This window comes from Alligator sinensis, unplaced genomic scaffold (assembly GCF_000455745.1).
Source record: "Alligator sinensis unplaced genomic scaffold, ASM45574v1 scaffold1164_1, whole genome shotgun sequence".
Lineage (NCBI taxonomy): Eukaryota > Metazoa > Chordata > Crocodylia > Alligatoridae > Alligator > Alligator sinensis.
In genome coordinates, this window is record NW_005842225.1 from 911,555 (window position 1) to 918,983 (window position 7,429).

General features: G+C 50.9%; 1 protein-coding gene across 1 annotated transcript in view; it reads left to right on the forward strand.

Annotated features, from left to right (window-relative positions):
- Positions 1-7,429, forward strand: part of PRKCB (protein kinase C beta) — a 160,907-nt gene that overhangs the window by 140,892 nt on the left and 12,586 nt on the right. The window lies entirely within an intron of this gene.

Sequence of the window (7,429 nt, forward strand, 5' to 3'; positions counted from 1 at the left end):
GTTTACCAGGTAGTTTCAGGACAAAGGAGCAAAGTGCATGCGATAATCACAGCGCCATCATCTTAACACCAGTGGGATTTTCTGCAAGCCTCTGTCTTTCGGTGGAGGCGGGGAGGCTCTTGCCTGTTTCTCTGCGCCCGGCCAGAAATGAAGAGGAGAAGATTTTTTTGTTGATATGTTAAACATCATTATCCCCATGGTGCTGCAGGGAATAACTCTGGCAAGTGATTAGAGATTGGAACAGTGATAAATCTAGCTGTCTGCTTTATGTTCTGTCGCATCAGTCAAACCCTGAATGCTGCAAATCGACAAGAAGACCGTGATTAAAACATCTGCTGGATGTAGCTCTAATGGCTTTTCTCACTTCTGGCAAGTACGAGGCTGCACAGAGAGAGATTTAACCGTGCATGGAGGTCTGCTGTCCTCTGTAGACTTTCTTTCTTGCTGCCTTGCCTTGAATGTGCTGCCGAGAGAGCAAAGCGGTGTTCGGGACACGAGGGACGTGCCATTCTTCCCTGTCCCACCCCCTAAAAAAATCACAGCCATTTCAAGCTGAAAACAAAGTATTTGCTTAAGCCTCTCTCCAGGGGAAGATATCCTAGCGCTAATGAGCACAAGCAGAGAAGTGCAAGCCTCGTTTTTCTGTGTGCATACGCCACGCGTTGTCAAGGAAAGGGTTTTGTTAGCTACGATGTAAACCATTGAGAAAGCCACTGGAAAAAGCTCGGCATCGGCACATGAAAGGTTTGGTATTTCACGGCCGCGCTCTCTAGCAACAATTGAAGAGGGATGTTGCTGTCCCTACGCAATTTTATTCCAACGTGCCGGTGCCAATCATTACTTAGCGTGGGTTTTGGATGCAGCACCAAGCAGCCAAGAGATGGAAAACGGTTTGATAAAGAAGCCTTGTGTTTGTTTGAGCCCAATGGTAAATATTCATCCCCGATGTGCTGACCGGGAAGCAAATCGAATAGTACCGGGAACATGTGTCCTTGCCTCGAAATGAAATGTCAGTAACTAGATGAGGTGCAAGAACGTTTGTCCTTCTCTGGTATCAGCTTATTCCGATTTGTTTTATTAACAAAAAATGATTGACTTGGTCATGGGGAACCAGTCGAAGGGAGGAGAGGATGGGTTAGTGCACTGTGCTCAGTCCATTGAGACCGAGCCAGGTATCGAAGCCAGCGTTCATGCCAAACCCACTCCCCCGTCAGATCTGTGCCATAGTTGAAAAGGCTGCTGATTTTTTTCTTTCCCTCCAGACATCCTGGCATGTGGCAGCTAAAAAGGTATCTCGTGCCCTTTTTGAAGGGCAGGTGCATGTTTGCAACCGAATGGTTTTCCTAATGCCTCTTTTTAATGGATCATCTGAGCCCTAAAAATATGAGCATATATACAAGCTATTTTCTCACTTGCATGCAGATTTTTGAATATGCCTGAGCAAAGTGACTGTTTCCAGGTGAACAGACTGCCTGTGAATGCGAGGTCCCTCTCTAATCGCCGCTTGGTAGCGAAGGCAGGAAATGCCAGCCTTTCCTCGCTAAAGTCTGCAGGTATTTGGGGAGCGGCATCCTCAATGACCGATACCTGAAATGAGAGCACACGGTTTAGCAGAGCTAGAATAGATGTGTCGGGTTCGACTCGAAGGTGACACCACTACGGAAGTGACCGCACACGCTTTCGTATTCCCGGCGGAGTCTTGTATAAGAGAAAAGAAAAAGGTAGAAAAACTTAAAAAACATTTTTCTAAATCTAGATATTGAATTTTTCCTTTTGGCAGCTGGGGAGGGCTTTTTTAATCTCGATTTTCAGTCAGCCCAGTATTCTGGGATATTGCTAGGTAGGGCATGTGGCAGGCCAGTAGGGGGCGCTCCTGCGTTGAGCCTCCCATCTCACTACGCCCGTCTACCTTCTGGACTCCACGTGTCTCTCCAGGGGCACCCAAGCCCTGGCAAACCCCCTTTCGAGCCCCACCGCAGAGTCCGGCGGTAACGTGTGCTGCCACCACCCCGATAAGGGACTGTCTGGGGTCTGTGTCCTCAGGGAAACACAGGCCTAATAGTCCTATGGGTACTCGACCCAATACAAGAACTTGGGCACTTCCCCAAGTCGGGGGCCAAAAAGGAAAGTCTCCCTTAGTCCGCAGACCTAAGGGGCCTCCTGGGCATAATTGAACCCACCCCTCAATAAGTCTCCCACACTAGGTACAAAGGCGAACTTTATTGGTTGCAGAGGGCAGGGTTAGAACAGGGTCCAGGGTAGAGCAATATCAGAGAAATCCCATAGTGCAAACGCCTATGGCTGGGTAGCCTTTGATCTCGCATCTGAGCTACTGCAAGCTGTATATCTAGGTGGGTCTCAGGTAGGTTACCCACAAGTATCATCCAGAGGCGGTCGGAGATCCCCTCCGGAGGCAGGCAGTTCCTTGATCATGAGTTTTGAGAGAGAGAGCCAGTTTCAGATGGTCCAGCTCTTCTTTGTTCCTGAGTATCCCTCATGGCTGCTGCCCCCCTCCTCCCATGCAGTCCTTAACTTATATAGCCCTTGTGACCTCATTTACCTGGTCCAATGGAGGCCAGCACCTGTTGGCTGTGAGCCAACCAATTTGAATACATCACTAGTTGCCGGGCAGACTCTAGCCCACCAGGAAGGAAGCCCCTCACCCAGGTATGTGATGCCAGTCACGTGGGCAGAGGGAGCAGGTTTCCCCCCTCCCTCAGGAGTGTGTCCAGCTCAGGTTACCCAAAGAGACAGGGTAAGGATATGTCCTGTGCTGGGCCCATCCTAACCAAATTGTCACAGAGCAGAGACTTTGGGGAGACAAAAGTGGCTTTCTGCCACAGGGCACGTCATCGGGTTGATGGTTTTCTGCAAAATCCTGACGACACGCCGAATGGCTGTCTAGACCATGGCACGCCGCGTGATGTAATATCCCAGTGCCGCACGGGCTGTGCATCTTGCCAAGTGGAGAAAAATGTGAAGGCAGATTTGACAGTATAACAAAGTGAGCCCAAATCCTACATTTGAAAGTACCCTTCTCTTCTGCCAAAATTCAACCCTTGAGGGGCAGAACCCCTTGAAAATGTTCACAGAAATACTTGAGTTTTTCATCCAATTGGACAGTGTTTTTTTTAATCTTTATACTCCTTAAACTGCTCATTAAACCGCAAGTTCCCGTTTTCCCTTAAGATTGTGCTCAGTTGGCTTTGTCGCATTTTAAAAAGACATAAGGTATAGTGAACAAATTCCAGCCCTGAAAATCTAGGAAAGTTATAGATCTTGGTTTAGGTCTTGAAGCCTTTTGAGACAACTAATAGATAATGAGGATATTAGAGGTGCTTTTAGTGGGTAATAAATAGGTATAGATAGAAAAAAAATATCTGTCTATGCAGCAACGATACAGATCCAGTTTTGATGGCAAGATTACCACAGGGTACAACTGCCCTATGTGCAACTCTCTATTAATGGCCTGTTGCAAGATGTATGAAATCAAGTCAATAGGTTACACGCGTGTCGCGGTTTTCTCACCGGATATAGAGACAGGCATAGATCTTGTGGGTCATCTTCCCTTCTCTGTAAAGGGAGGTCTGTATTTAAAGGAAGTCCACAAAGAGATCATTCCCCTGGTATTGCCATTGTCCAACCCACCCATGTGATGAGAAGTTAAGGACTCGGGTCAGCAAAGTGCGTCAGTACGTGCTTACTCTGCAGCATCAGGTCCTGAATCGGTAGAGGTTGCCCACCTAGCCAAGATAGGAGCTGTCTCCCTGGACTATACGTTCATTCTCAAATTCTCCTTTGGACTTAGATGCACATTGGCCCTTTTCATCGGCAGTGATGTGTTTTATTCACGGTGTTAGTGTAGGGATTAGATCGACGCGCTCCTATGTAATACAAACAATGCCAAATGATTCCTTTGTGCGAGTCAGGAGTATAAAGCTGTAGGCTTTGTGGGGGTCTGTATAACAATGGCAGATGGTACCTTCATGTTAACATGAATAAAAGCACAAAAGGAAACAAGAAGATTTAATTTCTGGATGCATGTATTGAACCGACAGAATACCTGCTTTGTGGCGTAGCCCTGTGCAGTAATGCAGATAGGTACCTCAAGTAGAAAATTAATCTTTTCTGATTCATTAATCAGCCTGAGCTGCTCTGAATCGGGTGTGTGTTTGTGTTAAATTCAGGAAATGGTGGGTTTAACGGTGCCAGTTAAATGTGTAAAGTGCACATTTAAAACAACCACCATGAAAAAGCTGTAAGCAAGCTGCAAGACTGCAGCTGGGGAAAGCTAATTAGGGAACGAACAGGGCCTGTATTTGGTGATGTGCATAGAAAACTGTTGGTAAAACAGACCTGGAGGGAAAGGAAACAGGTGGTAGTTCACATTTGCAAAGTAGGCACCCACAGCAATGAAACTATAAAGCTCTGCCAAGGAAGGCTGTCCAGGGCCATAGGATACCACCAAGGATCTAGAGAAACCAAAACTCATCAGCTATTGTGTGGATGCCATGCAATGAGGGAGGACAACAGCTCCAGTATGTCAAACATGGTGGCATGTTCTGGCGTTGGACTGTTCGGCTAATTACACGTCTTTGAGTACCTTTGTGCTTACACGCAACAGATCCATGGACACGACACTTTAACTCCTGGTGAGCCGAGCTAAACTACATCCGAGGAGTTTTAGTTTAATGCACCAGAAAGACTTTTAAAGCATCCGGAAATCCCGCTCGTGCAAAGTCACGCAGTTGCAGCGCAAGAAAGGGCAACAAACGTGGTGTGTACAAAGGCCCTTGGTTTGAGATCTGCTCTGGAAACCAACCAGCCACTCCCAGCGGTTGCTAGCGCTACTGGAAACCCGCCAGCGCCACTCTCATTCTTTCCTTTTGAATTCTCTTGTGTGGGCAGCGCTTGTTGGCTTCATGTGTGGGAGGACAGAGGCAAGGGCGATGTGGTGGTGACTGACAGGCAGGATGGAGCAGAGCTAATGGGAGCGCCGAATCGCTGTAAAACCCAGGGGCCGGTGGGAAGCAGACATCTTGGCAGGATTTCTAATTGCCACCATCAGATTTTTGCAGAAGGATCATCCCTCTTTCTCTGCGGGGTGCAGTCCATTAGCGCTGCTGCCCCCACCGAGTCTGGCTCCGGGCTGCTCGAGCTGGATTCGGTGCCTAAACCTCCCAAGTACCCGCAAGCCGACAGTGCCACTCGTATCCACCACTTAGCTGTGGATAAGTGACTTCCCACCAAACTCAGCCTCTTCTCCAGCTCTCACCTACACGGAGAGAGACCAGGTGTGTGACCCAAGTGCTGGGTGGTTCTCAGCTGACACCTTGGCCTCTCAGGGCTGGATTTTAGCTGAGTTGCCAGCACCCGCTCCAAAACCCAGTGAGGAGGATGAGGAAGATGGCTCGCTGCCTTTAACTGGGCCTGCTTCATTATGCAGAGAGCAAAGGCCATCGTGCAGCGCGACTCCCCCACCTCTGCCCTGTCTGGAGTCGCGTAGCCTTGTCCCCACACCTGTGCAGCCTCCTCGTCTTGGCTGGCGATCGGGGAGCTTCTCTCTGCCCTGCGCCCTCTGATGCAAGCCTGCAGGGCTTGTATAGTAATGTTTGTTCGTGCTCGTGCAGGAGACCAAGGCACCGAGGGAGGGGATGGTTGCGGTGGGGACTTTCTCTTCTTGCAACAACTAGCATGATGCAGTGTCGGCTAAGGCGGTAATAGCTGAAGCAATGCAAGGCGAGTAAATGAGCTTCCTGTCCCTTGCTCTGCCCCCCAGCCCCTTGATCAGGGTGATCCAGGCAACCTCTGAGCTCTCAGCAGCCCCTCTTGAAGCATCCTTCCTCCAGCAGGAGAGGATGGGGAAGGAGGTTGCTCTTCAAGACTGGTGCTAATACCAGCATGCTAACGGGATGCTGTGGTTCTGGCCCCTAGAAGACTAGTGCATTGTCTGGAAAAGGATGGACTCGTGGCTCTGAAGCCAGGGTTCGCTGCTGGCTGCCTTGCTGTCAGCAGAGGGGATGCAGGATCCCTGGCTTGCAAGCGGTAGCACGGGAGGGGTTAACTGTAGTTGTTTTCCCAGCTGGCTGGATGATGAATTCACTGCCGCTTGCCGCCCATCCAGCTCCTTGGCTTGGCAGCGCTATGCATCTGTTTTATTTTGTGCAGGCTGCTCCTTGCCAATAGGTCTCTGCAGAGCAGAGTATTTTTTAAGATCGGTCTCCCTGAGCAGCCTTATTATGTGCAGTCGTGGGTGACACGGCTGACACGTGTCAAAACATTGGGGACCTGGAGAAGAGAAGCCGTCCGTGGACACGCGCGTTATGGGCGCGTGGCCGGGCCGGGCCTGCAGCCGGGTCCGTGATGCACCCTGCGCTGGGACCGCGGCCGTGACGCTCCGGGCAGCGCTGGGTGTGCCAGCCATGCCAGGCTTCTTGGGGACCTTTTGGATGACATTTCTTTTGTTGGAAAATGCCGATTTGTTGAAACCTGAAGCAGGCTGTTTGCAACCACATGAATGGCTGGGCAAAGCCCTCTGTATAGCCAGGGCACCCCTACGCAGGTGAGACCCCACGTTCAAGTCCCTGCTCCAGGGTAAGGGCTCGAGCCGGATCTGTTGTAGCTCAGGCGAGTTTCTTAACCACCAGCCTCTGGGGCCACGGTTGTTCTGGCCGGGACTTCGTCCCTGGCCCTGAGACAGCTCCCTGAGCAGCATTTTGTGAGCCCCAGCGGAGCAATGCTCTGCCTGACTGCACCTGAATTCCCTGCATTGGCTTTTGCACGGGGTTGGCAATAAATGTCCCCCTAGGATGGTTTTGGGGATAGTCTCTCATTTTAAGTTAATTAGCTGCATTCCAGGCAAATGCAGCATCCCACCGTGTACATACGTCAGAAACGAGGAGCTATGCATGAGAAGTGCTCACCGGATGCTCTGCTGCAGGAGCAGCCCTGCCACGCGGGAAGTTTCCTTGCACTAATAGCGTTGCCTCGTGTCCCGGGCTGGGGGTGTTCAGTGTCTATGGGAACGGGCAGCGAGGGTTTGGACGGGTGCCCGTGGCAGGAGTGGGGTGGTGGAAGTGTGTCGGGGGCTGCATTGCAACCTCCTTGCCACAGCTCTTTCGGAGGAGGTGAGCCCATCTCCCCAGGCCTCTCGAGCAGTTGCGCCTTCCTTGGCCTTTTGCAAACAGGTCGGTAGGTTTGTGCAACTGGTTGGCAAGAGGGAGGCCCGGGATCATCCAGCCTGACGCCCCATAGATCGCACCCCACAACCCCTGCGCCGGGCCCTCTTGCAAACCCAGGCCCCTGGGATATAGAATAAGGTGGGCTCCAAACTCCAGGCCCCCTCGGGTCCGAAACGCGGTGCGTGGTAGCTGCGCTGCTTCTAACGAGGCGGTCTAATGAGCTGCGGGCATTCTGCTCGCGCTCTTCC